Here is a 21,069-nt window from a genome sequence, read left to right as displayed (position 1 = left end):
GGCCAGGTTTATCACAGACCCCAGTAGTCTATTTATTATTATTCTGCCTAAAAAGACGTAGTATCAAACTACCATCTAAACTCATAATATCTCTCTACCCATAGATTAGTGCAACCCTCGGATCTCATCATAGAATGTTCTTTATGAAGTGGATGGTGATTAATGTATAAACTCACAACTGGATGAAGTATGGAAAATAATTGCCATCAGAGTGCTGAGCTACAAAACGGACATCTATATCACATTCCCTCTGCAAAATGCAGAGACTGTCACACAAAGGGGGGAAGACAATTGTAAGAACCAGATCAGGGAGGACCAGGGTAAGAATACGAGACCAATGTACCAGGAGCTCGCAGAGCTGTGCTTACACAAAACCAGCACAAGATCAAGCTGGTAAACTTTCTGACATGGAATGGGAGCCCATACCTGTACCTGAGGAGCTATGGAAATGCAATGGATTCTTGAGGAAAGAGAGTCCGTTTGTGATAAGGGTGTAGCAGTTAATTAGTCAACCACACTCCATCGGATGTTCCCACACCCAGAAGCAGGAACAGACGCTTGCGATGAAAGGGAGCTTCCACCACTGTGAGGCCTCAGGAGAATCATTAGGCCAGAAAAAAAGCACAGACTAATTACAGCTGACAATGAGATGCAGGTGGGCAGTAGATGTTAAGGCCAGGGAGCACAGAGGAAGGTTCACCATCTGTGTGTCCGAGACAAAGGAGACTGGTGTGAAAGGCCTCAGGCGAATCACTGAGGCCAAACTGAAGAAACTCTCACTATGAAAACCGGTGTGAATTTAAAACTGTGCTATTTTCCACAGCTTTTAATTCATTTATCTTAGGGTAGGGGAATTGTACCTAGACAAACAATAGGTTCCATCTTGTCTTATTGGCCATGAACACTTCCTGGAAAACACTGTTGAGAATGCAAAGTAGGCTCCAGATCAATAAAAGAATGTCTCACCCAAGGATTAGCTCTATTTCTGTGACCAGTCACAGGGGCTCAAGGGAGAAAGACCTCTTGCCCAAGGCAGATTCATCTTTATGCTGAACTTCATACAGCAAGAATGCTCTGTGAAGAAAGCCAGCATTTGTCCTAGCATTTTACATTAGACACAACACTCATGAAGTCATTAGCTGTGTTTGCAATCACTCATATCTTGAGTTATAAGGCCATTGCAGTGGTAGGATATTATGTATTTTCTCTGTAAACAGTCATGTCCTTGGAAAGATACTACATCAAGATAATCTAAGTTAAAATAAATATTAGGTTTCCAAATCCATGTTCTTTGGCACTCTTCCTGGAACTTTTCTTATGAATGATAATTTAATTTCTGGGCTCAAGAGATGCCCTTGAAACTCAGTTGCTCTTTTCTCCAGTCTTTCCTTTGTTAATTTCCACTAGATATGATACCAGATATGCATCTTCCATAATGGTCTATAAAATGTGTGTTCTCTGCATGTCCAGTTAGAGTCCATGGGAATATATTGCCCTCTCTTTCATCCCTCTTTTTCATGCTGATACTTAAGCTTGGGTATCCTAACTGACACAACCATACTATTTCAGATTTTTGTTTCCGTATCAGCTGGTATCTATAGTTATCTACAAATGTTTACAATTTAGTTTGGAAGAATATCATTGTTTTAGATTTTTAAAAAGTAGTGATAAATTTTTAAAGCAACAAGTTTCAGAAAACCTCATATTTAGGCTGTCTGTTCAATGGCCTTTTCAGTACATTTTCATTTTTTGGTTTTTTTTTTTTTCTTTTGAGGATTTTAAGCAAACTGATACTTTGGTTGCTGCTCTGTTGTGCAGGTCCAACAGAATTTTCAACCTCTGGGCTTGATGTGATAGAACACCAAATGTCAACACTTCTACAGTCATGCTTCATCCTGGGTTCTTGACTCTCTTTAGTTTGTTCTTCGATTATACAATTAAACATTACGAACTGAATGCAATTCCACTTGAAATTGGCACGGAACTCTTGACTAGGCTCTGCAGACCTTGGTAGATAGGACTTTTTATTGCTTAAGAGAAAAAGAATGCTGTTGAGTTTTTTCTGATTACTCAAACACATTGGCTGTGTGTGTGTTTTAGTGTAAGAAATGGTCTTGAAAAATCACTTTTGGCATAGTGTATATGAACAAGTGATTTCAATGTAGGTTTCTTCAGATATTCGTTTGGGTTAGGTGGCGAATATCGAAAGTCTACCGGCTCTTACAAGAGCTGACAGGAGTTTCAGATTTCATCCCATTGCTAAGAGACTGGTAGAGATACGGGGCAACCCAACAAAGTAGTAAATTAGCCATGCAATCCTCTCTTTATGCTACAGTAAGCTCTGCGTTCCCTAGAGGGCATCCATGAAACCCTCAGAAATCAAGGTGTTCAAAGTGATATCTAATAGAGACAAGAATGTCTAATTTCACAGAATGGATTTGACAAGAACAATAATCTTTTCACTTATTTCTCCAGAGCCATGGTCCTTTCCATTTTGCTCCAAGGATATATAAATGGCCAACTAATTTCCCCCATAAAAATGCTCTAAAACATTCCAGACGTTCACAGCCCCACCCTCAAGATGAAGTGTTCATTTTGAATATGTACACCAGCATCAAGAATGTTTAGTCAAATTTGAATTTTTAGCCAGAAGTAAGCTTGCTCACTAGATGAGGATTTGGGTGGTGTTTATCATATCGGATGGCAAATGGTATTAATTAGGCCTTCGATTCCATCATTCTCAGGGGCCCTTGGAGAGTGTGGATCCTGTTCCTGCCATGACTTCTGATGGACCATGCCAAGTTCTAATGAAACTAATTCATTTAAGTTTAGACTTGAGTGTTCTCCTTACACCTAAGATGGGAAACAGAACCTACTGTGCTGGTGGCCTGTACTTCGCTATTTAAATGTATCGTGATGTCTGAGACAGCAGGGCACTCTGTAACCTCCTTGCATGATCAAAGCACAGCTCAGGCGACCTTCGCTGAACTCTAGAGCAGCATAATCAGCCTGTGTGAGGGACTCTGCCTTCCAGAGGGTAAGAACCAGAACTCAGCCATAGCTAGCCAAGACAGACAGGCATCGTCTCATGTGGCTGCAGTATGAGGAGGGAACCAAGTTCGTTTTACTCCTGAAATGTATGATGTGAAGGGATCCCAAAGCTGAGTGGTGTAGATTGGTTTCCCATGAGGGTCATGTTAACTAAAACAGCGATGAACTATGGCCTTATCCACTGTTTTCTGTGTGACACCTCCTCATAGGCTTCTGTAGCCACAGTGACATCCCTTGCTGCAGACAAAAAGGCGTCCTATGTGCCCGCATCAGGCACTGTTCCCATCCACAGTTTCTGTGGAAGAATCCTGGTCATTAAGTTAGCACAGTACCCTCATCACTAAGACACTGGTCTTTGTAAAAAGTCCCGACCCCACACACATCCTGGAAATATGTGTAGTGAAAGCCCAGCTACAAAGATGAAGCCTTTATAGTGGCTGAGAGGAATATAGTTTATAGGACTTTATAAGAAAGTACTACGATTAAGGAACTCTGGCATATTTTCCAGGTCAAATGCTCTTTGTTTGTAATTGTCAATGTGCTTTAGGTTTAACTGGGCCTAAATTCCTGTCAGAGTTCATAAGTACTAAAAGCTTGAGCCGTGAGACCTTTATGCTCTTCTCATGCTGAATACATTGTTTATTCTTAAGCTGCTATCAAAATTTCAGTATCTCTATTTCATTGTTAATAATAAACATCACTTTAGGAAATAAAACCCCTCATTCTATTAAATTCCTGGATGCATTTGTCATCTTCTTGTTGCTACGACACATGCGTGCAATAAACTAAAGAAAGAAAGGTGTATTTATTTCAGAGGTTTGGGTCCTTGATCGCTTGGGGCTGTTGTACTTCATCCATAATGCCACAGCGCATTGTGGTGTGAGGATATGATGAGCAGAGCTGTTCATCACACGCACGCTGGGAAGCAGAGAGGGAGAAAGCAGAGGTGGGGGCCCATTCCCTGGCATGCTGTTTCCCTTGGCCTGACTTTCACTGGGCTCTGCCTCCCCAGCTACTGGCTGGGGCCAAGTTTTTAACACATGGGCCTGATAGCACACAAAGTCATCCATAGTGCCAAGCAAATGAAAGCCAAGAGGCAATAATTTTTTTTACTTTCATAATTATCAAAAATAAATTATTTTATATCAACGCGATTTAGCTAAAACAACTGAGAACTAACTGTGTTTTCTTTTGTTGTTTCCAAGACAGGGTTTCTCTGTGTAACAGCCTTGGCTATTCTGGAATTCAATCTGTATACTAGGCTGGCCTCTGCCTCCCAACTACTGGGATTAATGGCCTGTGCCACTATTTCTTGAGATAAAGAAGCATTAGAAAATAATTTGTTGTGCCTTCCTTTGTATCTCTCCATAGGTACTGAAAAACTGGACAATGTTTCCCAGCAAGCTTTCAAATATTTTTCTTTCCTAACAACACAGTAATCCTGTTATAGTGAGAAATAATAACTATAAATACAGAAATAAAATTCTGAGAATTACTCAAATGGGAGATTTTCGAAATTATTATCAAATCAAATTTTTTAGTGATTATTCATGCTCATATATTCTGGATACATGCTTGCTCTGAACATGGAATTTGAGAAAAAAGTCTATGCATAGGCATTGCCCTATTGCCATTATCAAGGGCTCTGTACTATGAGAAAGTGGACTGCTGAGAGAGAGGATAAGGACTTGGCTATAGACCACATCAGAACAGTTTCGTCAAAGATTTACACTGAGAAACCCCGTTCCAGATTTGGCTCCACAGAGAAAGCCAACACTTTCAATGCTCTGCTGTGTCTGGCTTTTCTCAAGCTACAAGATCAACGAAACCAACACACTTGGCATTGCTAAAGGCTGTAACCTCCACATTGACAACCCGGGCATTGTTCAGGTCCAAAGTTCAGCTCAAAGAAATACATGTATCAAACCAAACGATCCAACTCAAGTCAACAGCCTGATAAGCAACCCCACAGTTGCCTTCTTACAGTGAAAGAAAAACATCAGTGGGTGAAAAGGCCGAGCCTGAACTTCGTTAAGAGGGCAGCTCTGAGGATTTCACAGGACCCCCAGACCCATCATGATAACTGGAATGCAGTCTGTGGGAGAAAAACAGACTGGCAGTGAGTGATGCCCTGATACTTCTGCAGTCCACAGAGGGAGCACATGACTAAACTGTAAATATTGACAAATACAGACTTGCTTTAACATTAAATATGGATTATATGAAAAATAATTGAAGCTGATGTGCGGGATTTGATATGGTAGGATTTTTTATTTTATTTTTAAGTTTTGCCCTTAAATATATTTCTTCATTTGGTATAAAAGATATTAAATGAACAAGATTATTTGAAAATTCCTATTTTAGCGTACAACTGTGACTTCAGAACTCTGTGAAATTAAGTGAAAGAAAGAGGGGAGGGAAGGATAAGGGGAAGCAGAGAAGAGAAGGAAAGGGAGCGGAAGGGAGGGGAGAAGAGACATGCTGAAGAGAATGGCTGAGCATTTCTCATACTTTACATAAGAAATAACCAACTATAAATAATGTAACCCCAAATGGCAAAGATCGACCCAGAGATAACCTGTGATGTTGGGATGAAGAAAAGGTGGCATTGGGCTTTATAATGGTATTTACAATGGAAAATTCCAGCATTGAGGATGAGGGAAGTCCCGACAATCACAACACGGGTCAGTCACAAAGATCTTATACCATAAATCACAAGATGGGTCAGGCACAAGAACCCAATGCCACAGTTACAACATGGGTCAGCCATAAGGATCTTCTATGACTGTCACACACGGGCCAGCCAGGAGGACCTTATGTTACAGTAAGTCAGACTCAGCGGTGAGTGTGCATGCTCTCACTTCTATGGAAAACCTACAAAATCTATTCACAAAAGCAGAGAACAGGTCATTGGCTGGTGAGGAAGCGGGGGTATGTTCACCAAAGGACAAAAATCTGCAGTTACAAGAGTAAGTTACATCAGCATCCTGCACAGCATGGTGCTGGCAGTTGAGAATATACGGTGCCCTACAACGGCTCACAGAGGAGGCTTTGGTGCCCTTACACTCGGTACAAAGGTGATGAGTGGACTAATAGCTCTGTGTAACTGATTTCACAACATCCATGCAGACATTACCCTGAAAACTTCAACTGTATGTTAATCCAATTGTAGTTGTCAGTTAAACCGAATAAAGCTGGACAGCAAACAGGGAGCAAGATGAATCCAAGGATGATAGAAAACTACTGGGAGTTTGAAAAATGTGAGGATGCTGCCTAGGGTTGTTAAACTGATAAATACTGCCAGCTGCCGTCCCTAGCTGCCTGCAGGCTGGGAACATTTCGTTCTACCATTCTCGGCTGTGACTGCCTGTGAATCAAAAAGACGCCTATTTCCTATCAAAAAAAAAAAAAAAACAAAAAAACAAAAGAAAGAAAGAAAGAAAGAAAGAAAGAAAGAAAGAAAGAAAGAAAGAAAGAAAGAAAGAAAGAAAGAAAAGAAAAAGAAAGAAGTCCTGAGGCAGAGAAAGGAAGAAGGAGAGGTAGCAGCTGCTCTCGGGGCTGTTTGCAGGTTTACACAGTGCTGTGGCCCCAAGAAAGAGTTTATTGATCCAGCCAAAGTAAGAAAAAGGAAAATACAATGAGAATGTATTAACAGTAAACATAAAGGAAACTGGGAAAAGAAAACTGAACACTAAGTTGATTACAACTGGTGAGAACAAATTGAATTCTTTTTAAAGACAATAGCATTCAGATCAGTTCTATATAAAACGACATTTATAATAAGAAAACCTTAAAGAAAGTAGGAGAGTGTATATATCTAGCTAATACATCCTGTGAAAAAGGAAAAATTATCACTTAAATAAAAGTCAGTGTTTCCTAATGTGAAAAGACTCAAACTACTTATGAACTGCCTTCGTGCATCAAATGACATATTCAGAACACTATACCATCATTAACATAGGTAAATTTAATATTCTTAGCTTAGAAATAAAAAAATAAATGCTAGAAAAATAACTAAGCCCTGGGAACACAGCAGTTTGGAAGTTAGGGAAAATATTGTAAAAGAAACATTTGTCATTGCATATCCATTTTCTTTTTTAAAAATAATTTATTTAACTTTATTTTATGTGAATAAAATAAATAAGGTGTGAAAGTTTCAGATCCCTCAGACTACAGTTATAGGTAGTTGTGGACTGCTATGTGGTTGCTAGGAATTGAACCAGAGTTCTCTGGAAGAGCAGTCAGTGCTCTTAACCGCTGAGCCATCTCTCCAACCCTGTACATATTAATTTTCTTTGTAGACATATTCTGCACTCCCAGACACCTAGGAGTATCTTGAGGAATTTTGTTGGAAGACTGGAGTGTGAATATCTTTATATGCCAACTCTGAAATCAGAACAGCGGGGACTTAGACATGCTTAATTCTAGCTGATTTCTCCTAAAGTAGTGCAAGTTGTTACAGCCATCTGTAACATGGCTGACTGATTGAAAAAGACATCAGTTTTACAGAAAATCCCCATATCTAAATGCCATTGTCAATTTCATTGTGAGTAGAGAAATACCTTTAAGCTTATATAGGTATAAGAAATATTATTGTACGGCTGATAGTCTAGTCTGAAAGGTGTGTATGCCAATTGCATCACAATAATATGTCACAATAATACTCAAAGCAACTTGCTTGCATTTAACTCGCATTTTTTAAGAAAAAAGTGCTATGAGTTAGTTGTAATTGTCAACACAACCTAGAATCACCTGGGAAGATAATCTCAGAAAGGAATTGTCTAGATCAGGTTGAACTGTAGCCTGTTTTTGGATAATCATCTTGACTGTGTTAACTGAAGTGGGAAGAGCAGATCACAGTGGGTGGCACCATTCCCCAGGAAGGGCTTGGTGAATTCTGTATGTGGAGAATGAGAACCAAGAACAAGTGAGCATGCATACATTCATTTCTCTTTGCCCTGATGATGGAGGCGATATGACTAGCCATATCAAGTCTCTAACTTGACTGTACCCTAATAACTTACCATAACCTGAAATTCTAAGCCAAACACACCCTTCATCCTCTAAGCTGCTTTTTATCAAGGTAATTTTATCACAGTCACAGATATAAAACTAGGATATAGGTGGAATTACCTTCTACATTATATTTAGTTGCTCAAATTAAGCATCTCTAAATAGAAAATAAGTAAAATTTGGCACCTAATAGAAATATGAAGTTCACGAAAATCATGCAGCCTCACCACCTATGCCTCATTTTTTATATAAATGTAAAACTTTATGTGCATTTTTGGCTGGCTGAACTCTTCTCTTGGCTTCCGTCACACTGTGAAAGTATTTCCGAAAGTAAGTGAATAAGATAATGGCATTTCAGAATTCAGTTCTTGAAGCCAATTTCTGGGCTCTGTATTCAGTTTCATTTTTACTGTGCTTTCTCATTATTGTAGATGTCATTATTTAAAGATCTAGCAGTAATGTGGCCACTAATGTCACTGCTTTCATTCCAATTATAGCATTGTTTTATAGGAACCGCTATAGGCCTGTCAATGCCAGCTCTACAATGCGAGCTGTGAACATAGCCCCTCAGCTCAAAATCACGTCCCGCCATGTTCTCTTTTAACAATAAATACTCAGCAAAATTGTGTTTGGAGAGGCTTTGGAGATAATTAAAGGAAACAATAAACCTATTTGTCTGAATATATGCAAACCATAGAAGGATTTAATTAGCTTTAGACTGTAGCATAAGCCAGCTGGTCAGAGGGGTGAAAACAATTTGCTACGAAAGGAAGGACAGGTCTGGAGGCCACAGGTGACCATCAGCTTCCACATATGGCTACACATTTCACTAAAAAGAGTATAGCAAAATGGAAACCTAGAGACTAATAACTATGAAAAGGCTCTAAACCTGTCAACGAACTCTCCTGAAGTATTTTCCAGGTCCAGATGGTGAGCACCATCCGAACTCTAGGAACATTAATTCTGATGACCAGGCGCTGCCCAGTGCAGGCCATGTTTCAGAGCTTCCAACTTGGTGTGGGTCATTGGCATTAGAATCTGGCCCTTTCGCTTATGTAAATAGATGTAGAAACTCTAAGTAAAAGAGCAATGTATGCTGAATAGGGACAAGAATGCATCTTTATACTTTCTGTGCCATTCTGTGACAGCTGGTTATAACCACGTTACAGGAAATCAAAAGGTAATTTGAAGAGGAAACTTTGGTGCTTAGCCTGAGGCAGGAAGTCACCTCCGGATGGCTCAAAACTTTGATAGTGCAATTTGTGGATCAGAAATCTCTGCCACCTGTCAAAGCCACACGGAGAGGCAGATTCAAAGTGTAGCCAGACAGAAAAGACTTGGTGTTCTCATCTCGCAAATTTTGTGAGATGCAGAGATATGGGAGCAACAGATGCAAATAGAGCAGGGTTAGGAATCTTGCCTTGTCCACAGACATGCAGACTGGGACCATCCCTGCAGACCTTGCTGAGAACCTGGGCTGTTGGCAGACAGGGCAGGGAGAAGCTGTGAGTCTTCCATGTGGTCAAATATCTGTCAGGGTGGGGACAGAAGACAAAACTGACACTGGAGAAAAGAGAGATGAGGACACCTGAGCTTATAAACTCAACTTATATGTGCTGTGCTAGTTATGGTAGCCTTGGAACTTGAATATGCATATGAATATAAGTTTTATGATATAGTTGGTACTTATGAGTCAATTAACATACATTCCTTCTTTTAAGGGAGCTGAACTGATTGTCCAAGAAGTGCCAATAAAGCAATTTATAAAATTTAAATTTTATTTTTGTTAAAAAAAAATGAGATTTTATTATTGTTAGGGATGATAGGATAATCATAATCACACTAAAATCATTGGCTGCAGACACATTTAATAGAAGTAGGTTCTTCCCATTAAAAATAATACATCATTGATATTTTCTACAAAATTTATCCAGTGGAAATCATTTTGAATATATAAAAGTTCTAAATGTTGAAATGAGAAACAAATTGTAGTTTTTAGGTTATCAGCATCACTTAGAAAAATCAAGGAAAATTAAACTTGAAAACCATTCATATTAATGAGACTTTACATCATATATTATATATGTATTCTTTATATGCATATATAGGGATGTAAAATATTTGCTAAACCATATTCTGCTTCAAATAGTTAACATATAACATTCAAATTATGGGTAAAATCATTAAGGATAATTAAGTCATTTCACACAAGTATCTGAAAGGCTTCCCCTAAAAGCATTGCTTTTATATCCTCAATCAAGAATAGTGACGGGAAATGAACAAGGGTAAGAGTTACTTCAGACAATTTGCAAATAGAAGTATCAGACATGGGACAGACTCCAGGGCCCACACACTCACCACCATGTCACAATGACACCTCTCCATTACACCTGCATCATCTAAATGCTTAGCATATAGGAAAAAATGTAATATGAGACAGGCAGATGTTAGAATAACTAAGATTTCAGTAAACTGTTCTTTAAAATCTCACAATTTTCAATATGAATTTTAAAAAGAGCAACGAGGGTTCATGGGAGGGTGAGGAAAAGATATATTATCTCGAAAACTAAAAAAAAAAGTCAAAATGAAATTACATTTTTCAAGCCCCACTGTTTTTAATATGTAGGTAGGTCCTTGGGTACCTTTAAAATGTTCGTTACTATGCACAAACATTTTACAAAATATGGTGTAGATGTTTATTTTTTTTCCCTGAGAAGTAGGAGTTTCAGACAAGGGCCTCAGTAGGTGCTCCACATTGTCCTTGAACCTTCAATCCACCTGCTTATGCAGCAGGGTTGCAGACCTGCACCAGGCCTGAGCTCCTTACATCAAGGGACATTCCGGAGAAGCGGCCACTGAGAAGCCTATGTGCATTTCAAGGGTTCTCAGAACAGCAATCCTGGCAGGACAACATTCAACAAAGAAAAATGGGCTTCCCTGCCTCACCATCCTCTGTGAAGGATTCATCGTGATGCTATTTTTAGTGATCCTTTCTTCTAGATTTTTACATGGAAGCTACATTCTCCTTTCTCAATTGTGATCTTAATGATCACTATACAAGTTGATAAATTAGCTTCCATGTATCATTCCTGTAGCACACTGATACAGAATTAGTGCCTGGGTTTGATATGAGTTTGGGTATTTTTCAGTTCCTAGTCAACTTATTTTTCTTCTTGAAAAGAGAGAATGTCCCTGAGGACACACCAGGGTATTCGGGTATTTTTTTTTTCAATTTCTTTTTCCAGAGTCATGAAATTTTCATTGAACAAGTCTTTTACTTCCTTTGTTATATTTATTCCAAGATATTTTTGAGGCTATGGAGAATGGTATTTCATTCTTTATTTCTTTCTTCATATGTTTGCCAGTGGTATATAGGAAAGCTACTGATTTTTGTATGTTAATTTGTATCCTGCTACACTGACAAATGTGTTTATCAGTTTTTGGAGTTTTTATCTTATCTTTTTGTATAGAACCAGATAGTCTGTAAATAATAATGTGACTTTTTTCTATTTTCCTTCCCCTTATCTTTTTCACTTGTTTAGTTGCTAATATTTCAAGTTCTACATTGAACAATAGCGGGGAAAATGGACATCCTTGCCTTGTTCCTGACTTTCATGGAAATTCTTTGAGTTTTTTTTTTTCAATTTAACAAGGTATTGATGGTTGACTTGGTATATATTGCCTTTAGTATATTGAGATATGTCTTTTGAATGCCTAGACTCTCCAGGACTTTTATCATGAAGGAAGTTGGATTTTATTAGAGGTCATTTTCATATCTACTGAAATGATCATTTGGTTTCTGGTTTTTATTTATGCATTACATTGTATTATTGATTCATGTATGGTGAACCTCCCTGAATCTCTAGATTGAAGCTAACTTGATTATGGCAAATGATATTTTTATGTATTCTTGAATTTAGTTCATAAGTATTATATTGAAAAAAATTAAGTCTTTTGTTTTAACTTGTTTTTAAAAAATATTTGTCTTTTTCTTCTGTGAGTTATTTGATGATTGTCTTTATTATTCTTTCAAATTCTTTGTCTAGAAGTTTTTCCAGATCATTTTTACTAAGGACCATGGCTGTGTGATTTGTGTTTTGGAAAGAAAGACATTATACTTTGAGTTCTGACGTCATTTTCATTTCTGAGCTGGAATTTGCACATCTGGAGTTAGTTTATTGGCTGAGTTTTTCTTTTTCCTTTTTTCCAATCACCTTTCTTCTTTCATCAGAAGTTCACGAGGGGGTTAATTTATAGCAGGATTGGGATGTTTATTTCCTCTGTCTGGTTTTCAGGGCTACAGCCTCTATCCAAGGTCTTCTGCTTGTCAGCTACATGGTGGTACTTGCAGCAGCTTGGTCAAGGAACTTAGAACACGTTTTCCTTGGCAATACAAACTTGCCTTGAATCTCAAGGCTGGGTAGGATATCAGGAGGTTCTCAGTAGGCAGATGCTATTGAATACAGAATGGTAGGAGAAGCTTGGGTTTCCTGGCCATGTGAGAGGAGGCCGTAGCAGCCAAGAAACGTTGAGGCATCCTAAATAGAGGGAAGCTGGTTAGCAGTCTATCTGGGTCTTCATACCCTATGAAAAAGCTGGAGGATCATGGTTAGGTGGTGATAAGTAGGCAGGAATTTTGCGGATCCTAAAAAAAGAAAGGCTAAGAGGAGCTAGAGTTCCTTAGCAACCATAGAGCTATGAGTTACCTAGATGGAGGGGTCCAGGAAGGAATGAACAGATAGCTTATCGAGGTCTCCACGTCACATGTGATGACTGGAAAGACTTTGATGGGGGATTGGGCTGGGATTTGAAAAGTCTCAAAGAAGAGGAGACATGCTAGGAATGAACTGCATTCCTGGCAGGCAGACAACGGGGTTGGGGTGAGCTGAATGGAGCAGGCAGGAAGGGGAATACGGGGAGCATACCTCAGTGTCGGTGCCACACGGGATAGCCAGAGCGAGGACCAAATATTTTAACTAGAAAATTTTCAAATTTCTCCTTGGCAAAACATATTTATTTCATCGTTAGTTTTATGTTGTATTATGTTTTTAAAATTCTCATACCTGATTCTGTTTGCTTGGGGGCACAGTGATCCTTCGAGTATGTATACACTTACAGCTAAAACAGGATGCTGATGTTAGGGTGTTTGTTTGTCTGTTTTTCTCTACTTTCTACAAAGATCTATTCTTTGGGTTTCTCTCAATGTGAAATTTCTGGAGTTCTGGGTATTTTGGGTTTATCTTTCTAGACTTTACTATGAAGCCTATGTGTTGGGGTAGTTAAGCATAAGCAGAAAATCTATGAGATAATATATCAATCAAAAACAGCAAATCATCCTCACTTACCCCTAAGTGACCAAACTCCTCATATCCAATCCTGAAAATGGAAGTTCTCAGCAATAATTTGGGCCCTTGAGTACCTTCACTCACGTTCTCCACTGCTTCCTTGCAGTGTATTCTTAGTCTTTCTCCTGATTTTTAAAAAATGTGTCCTTGCTACTTTTACAATTCTGTGCATTGTTTATTTTCTTGAAGAAAAGGACAAAAACCTAGCAAGCACTTGACTCTGATCCCAACTATTAGTGAGACAAAGTCATCAGTCCCTCAAATATCAGAACAAGAATAGTTTTCCTTGAAGTAATGACATTCGCAATGACACCTGTGCTTCCACACATTCCAATTCTGCAGATTCAGTGACTGATAAATCAGTAGTATTGATAAATACTAGAAAAATCCATGCAGTGAGGATGTGAAGACATTTTTCATCATTATCCCTAAACCATGTACTATTGTAGTTGTTTATACATTGCTTCAAGTATTGAAGACAATCTAGAGATAACATGAAGTATATGATGTTGTGTATGTAGCTTATATTCACACATTTAGGGGACTCAAGCATGTATAGGTTTCAGTATCTGCAAGTGCCCTAGAACCTACTCCCAGGAGACTTCTAATCCCTGTATATTTATTTCTTCATTTATAAACTTTAGGTGACAATTATTCATCTTCCCAGAAAGTGAGCTGAGTATTTAGCTCTTTCGCATTCCATCAGTTGCATACTCATTGGCTCCCTTTCCCTGTTCCCCATAGCCTTAAGGATGTTTGCCATGTCTCAGACCCCTGATGGCATTCCAGTATCCTTATTCCTCCCCGTCCCTCCTTTGTGTCACATCTCTCTCTCTCCTGAGTGAAAACACCTCAAGAATTAGTTGGATTTAATCCAATTTTATAACACGCTGCAAGATGCTCTTGCCTCATTTTCCCTAGTACACACTTTAATTTTAACCTAGTTTCTGAGATGAATGTCTCAATCCAAGGTGCACCTGGATGGATAAAAGTAGACTTGATGAATTTAAAAATCTTGCCAAGGTTTGTTTGCTTCTCAGAAGCATTTTGAGAAACCTGAGACTGAAGATAATATGGGCAAGGAATTTTGAGTGTTCTTAAAATGCTGAACATAAATACACAAGCAGAGCCCCAGAAACACGAGGAGAATTTTTATTGTTTGCGTTACAGGATTGCAGATGCTTGATGATTTCAAATTTAGTTTACTCAGCAGTTTCATGAAATCACCTAGAAGATTGTCTACATCTATCATCTCTGCTAACCTCAAGCTGTCATCTTCACAATAAAGATAGGTATCCCATAGGACAGTCATGTTTGCATATTATAGCAGAATTTCTGGTGCTACATTGTAAGCAGAGAATGCTCTTTCATTCATTTCCCAGCAACCCAGACCAGAATAACCTCACCTAAACTATATTATTTACAACACTGTTTGGTCAACAACTTAGGCATATTCCTAGCTGGTTCTTACATCTTAAATTAACCCATTTCTATTATTCTGTATCACCATGAGGATGTGGCTTACTGGGTAAGGTTCTGGCATCTATCTTTCTTCTTCAGCAGCTACATGGGGTCACCTTGACTCTGCCTACTCTCTCTATATATATATCTGCATTAATTTAATATCCATATAAATTATAAAAATGGTTATTTATCATAATATTCTGATTCCTATCACAGAAGTGAAATCACTAAACAGTTGCCAAAGTACTTTTTTTCTTGGTTTTTCGAGACAGGGTTTGTCTTTGTAACAGTCCTAGCTGTCCTAGAACTTGCTCATGTAGACCAGGCTGGCCTCAAACTTGTGGAGATCCACCTGCCTCTGCCTCCCGAGTGCTGGGATTAAAAGCGTGTGCCACCACCGGCACCAAAGTACTTTCAATCTGACATTGCTTAAATCACTTGTACTGGTAGAGACCGGAGATTTGTTCCAAACACAATATAAGGCCATGAAAAGTTACAACCTTATTCAAAGATAGTGGCCACAAGGATGTAAAAACAGTAAAGGTTGACAGCTAATTATAAGGTAAGTGATAAATAATAAACGAGTTTTGAAAAGCTTGAGAGCAGTATTCAGCGGATTGAAGTGTTTACAGATCCTTGGCGTGGATTCAGGCCAAACTGCGTCCACCTTGAATTCACGATGTCAGAACTTAAGCCCCAGTACCTCAGAATGTGACCGTATTTACAGAATGGGGCTTTTAAGGAGCTGATTTATAACCATGTTATTGTATGGTTCTGCTTCAATGTGATGAATGATGTCTATAAAGAGGAGGAAATTTGACTGTGGCATTGCAGAGAGGACACCAGAGACAGACATCCTGAACCTTGAACACGTCTGTGTTTGAATCACTGCATGTGATGCTTTGCTAGGGCAAACAAGCCAAGTTTGGTAGCAAGAAGTGTAGTGTCAGTATAAAAAGTTAAAACAGCATAAATACTTTAGGATCAGACAATAGTAGAGGCTAGATACATGGTTTTTTCATTTTTGTTTTTGTTTTTTAAGGTCCTCTCAGCTTTAGAAGGCCTTGCTCTCCTGGTGTCCTCCATCCCCTCTGGCTCTTCTATGCTTTCCACCTTCTCCTCCTCAGAATTCTCTGAGCTCTAAGGGCAGGCATTCTCTCTCTCTCTCTCTCTCTCTCTCTCTCTCTCTCTCTCTCTCTCTCTCTCTCTCTGTGTGTGTGTGTGTGTGTGTGTGTGTGTTTCTATCTCTCCCTGTCTCTGTCTCTGTCTCTCTCTCTGAGTGAGTAATATTTAGCTATAGGTTACTACATCTCTGTTCCCATCTGTTGCAAGAGAAAGCCTCTCTGATGATGACTGAATACGGTACTGACCTGTGAGTATAAAGTATATCACTAGAAATCATTTTATTAAAACATTAAGGCCAGTAATGCATTTTTTTTACCCCAGGTCTCTGGGCTGTCTAGCATCTGGTTCTTGTACTCTCAAGCAGTGTGAGATACAGGTTCCATCTAGTCAAGTCAGATGTTTGTTGGTGACTCTCAGAACCTCTGTGCTACCATTGTTCCAGCACATCTTGCAAGTAGGACAAATTGCAGGTCAATGGGTTTGTGACTTGGTTGGTGTTTTTCATTTTTCTTTTGGTATCCTGCAGGATGCCTTCCAGCCCCAAAGACACCAGAATGTAGGATTGTAGCTTCCATGTAGGCACCAGCTCGACTTCTCCATTTTCAATGAGTTGTGTGGGTGTTGTCCTCAGCAATTCTCCCCTTTCCCCCATACTGTCAGCTTGCAAAGAGCAACCCATTGTCTTAGTGACAGCCTGGGTTTTGGGGGGAGTTCCGTGGAACTCCCTTGGCCAACAACTCAATTGAATGCAATGCTGTTCCAGTACTGGAAGCCTCATTTGGTGACAAGAGATGGCCAGTTGGGACTCTTTATCCTCCACTATTAAGAGACTTCACTCGGATTGTCCTCATATATTTTATGGAGTTTCCACTACACTAGTTTTCAATACCATTCTTCAAATGATCATCAATTCCTGATGTTTCTCCCCCCCCCATTCCCTCCATCAACCCTTTCTTTCCTCTTCCTCCTTACCTGATCCTCCCTTCCTGCCCTCACCTGTCCGCAGTCCACCCATAAAATCTATTCTCTTTGCCCACGCACCAAAATCCATGTGTCCCCCCTAACCCATTCCTCTGTGCTTAACCTTTCTGGGTCTACTATTAAGCTAATGATAACTTACCTATAATCTATAGACCTGGATACAAATAAATATATACCATTTTTATCTTTCTGGGTCTAGGTTACCTCACTCAAGGTTGTTTTTTCTAGTTCTATGCATTTGCCTTTAAGCTTCATGATAGGCTCCTATGAAATCACAGAGACTGAAGGAATACAGGGAGTGCATAAGGCTTTCTGCATATGCAGTATAGTTCTCAGCTTAGTATTTTTATGGGACTCCTGGTGTGTGAATGAGTGGGTTTCTGATTCTTATGTCTGCTTTGGAACTCTTTTACTTCTGTTGGCTTGCCTTGTTAAACATAAATGTGATGTTTTTGTTTTATCTTACTATATTTTATTTTGTCGTGTTTGCTTGTTATCTACTGGAAACCTGTTCCTTTCTAATTAAAGACAGAAAGGGGTTGGATCAGAGGAGAGGGGAGATGGAAAAGAACTGATGTAAAGGGAGGGAACACTGCAGTCAGGATATATTGTATGACAAAAGGCCCTACTTTCAATAAAAGGAAAAAGGTCCCAACTTAAAAAGAAAATCTAGGTTGTCTTGAGAAAACTATCAGTAGAAACATGAAGCTAGCGGTGCCTCTGGTGAGATCTTGGTGGAAATGAAGAACACATTTGCCAGAAACAGGATGAATGGCGATCCTTTTTATAAAGACATCAAGGAATGGGCATCCTGCTGTTGTGTGGAGCTGCAGGCCTGCTTTTCGTCCTGCCTGGCTCCTGCACGGCTAGCTTTACACCAGAAATAACAACACACAAATTGTATTCATTTAAACACTGCTTGGTCCATTAACTCCTGCCCTTACAGGCTAATTCTCATATCCTGATCAACCCATCTCTAATAATCTGTGTAGCATCAGTCTTACCGGGAAAGATTCAGCATGTCTGACCTGGCAGCTTGCTTCATGGCGTCTGCCCGGGAGAGGGGAGCATGGTCTCTGCTCCAGAGAACAGAGCTGTCGAGTCTGAGCTCACTTCCTCTTCCTCCCAGCATTCTGTTCTGCTTACTCCACATACCTATGTTCTAACCTATGAGGGCCAAGTAGTTTCTTTATTTTTTAACCAATGACCTTCCTCCATCATCCTGCCTTCTAGCATCTATGGCAGTGAGGATGCTTATAGTCAAGGAGGCTTCTAAGAAAGGAAATGGAGGAATACCCTAGTTTTCTGTTGTAGTCCGTAAACAGAAAAATACTGAGTCTTTAAACCCTCCACCTTGAAGATAACCTTCTTAGTCTCTCTCTCTCTCTTGCAGGAGATGAAAAATCCTGGTCTCCAGAAGAAGGATGTTGCTGAGCAACCATGTGAGACCTCAGGCATGTGGTCCAGGAATTCGTACAGGTACTGCTACCTGTAATATAAGACACAGTTGTAGCAGCTGAGATGCAAGTGTGGCTGAGAATAATGGAAGGGAGACAAAGTGGAGGAAGACTCGTCCCTAGAGCATTCGAGGGCCCTCCAGTAAGAGCATGTGCTGCTCTGTGAGAAGTAGGGAGGATGGCCTGGACAATGATGACATAGAGGGTGGCAGGACACCACTGGCATGCCACGCTTGGCCTGGCCCAGGCTTCTTTGCTTGGCTTCTAGAATTGTTTCCACTGTTGATATTTTATTTGTTTGATTTCTGCTTTTTTCTTAATTTTAAAACTTTTTTATAAAAGCAATCCATGCATGTAAATAAAAACATGACATGTCAAAGTAACCAGACCCAAAACCTACACAACTTAATAAATACACAGCTAGAAATGGCATTTAAAACTAAAGCTGCGCAGCAATTTTACAATTTCATTGTTGAATATATTTTATGCACATTTCCCTCACCAAACCCTTAAGTCTATGACAGAAATAGAAGAAGAAAACAACTTGCTTTATTTGCTGACCTTGTGGGCTGGCTGAGTTGTGCTGGACTGGGTGGTTGGTCCCCCAAGTCTAGCTTGTTAATCTGTAATTAGGTTGTCTGATACCTTCCTCTCGGGAAAAGAACTTTCTGCACGATTGCCTTCATTATCGCTAATTTCCTTAGTTTGTGTTGGTCTGAAGCAGCTTTATTTCCCCATCTATTTCAAAAGATAGCTTTGCAGGCACAGCATGAGTTAGTTTCCAGAATCTTTAAAGTCATGACCAAACCAACAGACACAGACTTAACCCTGGGGAGCCTGACAGAGCGCCCCCAGTACCTCCGCAGTGAGTCTAAGGGATGCAGCACAAAAGCAACCAGGATTACTTCAAGTATTCAAACACAACGGACTTTTCCTTGCTTACGTTCAAACTTCTTGGCACCACCATCTAATTCTCATGTCTGTGTCCTTTCTTTTGGTATAAAATGTTTATCTTATTCCCACAGCCTCGCCGCATTTTGGAAGCACAGCAATTGCCTGGCTTCATAGGTTCACAGCTGGGGAAGTGTTTTTCCTCCCAATAGGTCAGACCTCCAGCAGCACACACCTATTTAGGTGCCAGTTTGAAGTTGGTCTCGATAATGGAATTGGTTAGCTATTTCAGAACTGTTGGTGTAAGGTAAATATATTTGTCTATAAAAGGGCTTGTGTTCGGAGCATCAGAGTCTTATGAATAGAATTGTGTCCCCACAAAATTCGTATGTTTAGTTTGTAATTGCTGCCTTGGACTGGGATAATATTTGGAGACAGGGACTTTAAAGGTGATTAAGTGCAAATGAGTTTAAGTCTATTGGTCTAACCTAATACACCTGATGTCCTTATGGAAAAGTATATAGGAGACAGAGGCCCAGTGAGAGAAGCACGTGAGACATAGGCAAAGTGTCAATCATAAGCCGTGGAAAGGAGCTTTGGCAGAAACAAACTTCTATCTTACAAACAAGACGGCAATGTCACTGTTTCATTTCATATATAACATGTGTTTTAATAAGCAAAAGTATGGCCTATGAAAATAAACCTAAAAATGAAAAAACATTAGATAGGCCACTTGGATTCTCAGAACTCAAAATTTTACATCTATTAGGGTTTAATGCATGCAAAAAAAGAGAATGAAGACGAGCACACAATAGCACTAGAATGCTTGTATTAGACAGCAGCGGCCCTGCTGCATAACTTCATCACTTCTGATCAAGCAAAGCTGAATCTTAACATCCAGAATCTTTGGAAGTATTTATTTTTGAAACCACATCTACACCTGCAAGCATCATACTCTGAAAGAAATAGTGACTTACTTTGTTGCACCTTTGAGAAACAGCCTGCTATCTCTTTGATGTATTTTCTTTTTATATTTTCTGTGTTAACTACCTCTGAAAACATTAAGAAGGAACTGTGTAATTCTACCAACATTTGAATTTTTCAAAATTATTTATTTTTATTTATGTGTATGCGCCTACTTCTCTGTGGGTATGCCACATGGATGCAGTGCCCACAGAGGCCAAGAGAAAGTCACAGTTCCTGGAACTGGGGTTACAGACTTTATTGTAAGGAATCAACTATGTACTACTGAGAATATGTTTATCAAATAAGTTACAGCATTCTTGCTGTGTTCAAAATAACTTATTCGCATTTTGTGCTGAATAATTTTAAGTCAATTTGATGCAAGCTAGAGTTACCTGAAAGGAGGGAAATTCCATGAAAAAAAAAAAGCTTCCATAACATCCAGCTATAGGGCATTTTCTTAATTAGCAACTGATGCGGAAGGGTCCAGCCCATTGTGAGTGGTGTCATCCCTGAGCTGGTAGTCCTGGGTTCTATAAAAAAATAAACAGGCTGAGCAAGCCATAGGGAGCAAGCCAGTAAAGCAGTACCCCTCCGTGGCCTCTGCATCAGCTCCTGCCTCCAGGTTCCAGCCTTGCTCGAGTTGCTGCCCAGACCTCTTTCCATGATGAACAGCAATTAAGAAATATAAATCATATAAACCCTTGCCCACAAACTTTCTTTCAATGATGGGGTTTCATCAAAACAATAGAAAACCTAAATAAGTCAGAAATTGGTAC

The sequence above is a fragment of the Chionomys nivalis genome, chromosome 16 (genome assembly GCF_950005125.1).
Source record: "Chionomys nivalis chromosome 16, mChiNiv1.1, whole genome shotgun sequence".
In the NCBI taxonomy this organism is placed as follows: Eukaryota; Metazoa; Chordata; class Mammalia; order Rodentia; family Cricetidae; genus Chionomys; species Chionomys nivalis.
The sequence above is the reverse complement of the archived record's forward strand: the minus strand, read 5'-3'. Positions refer to the sequence as shown.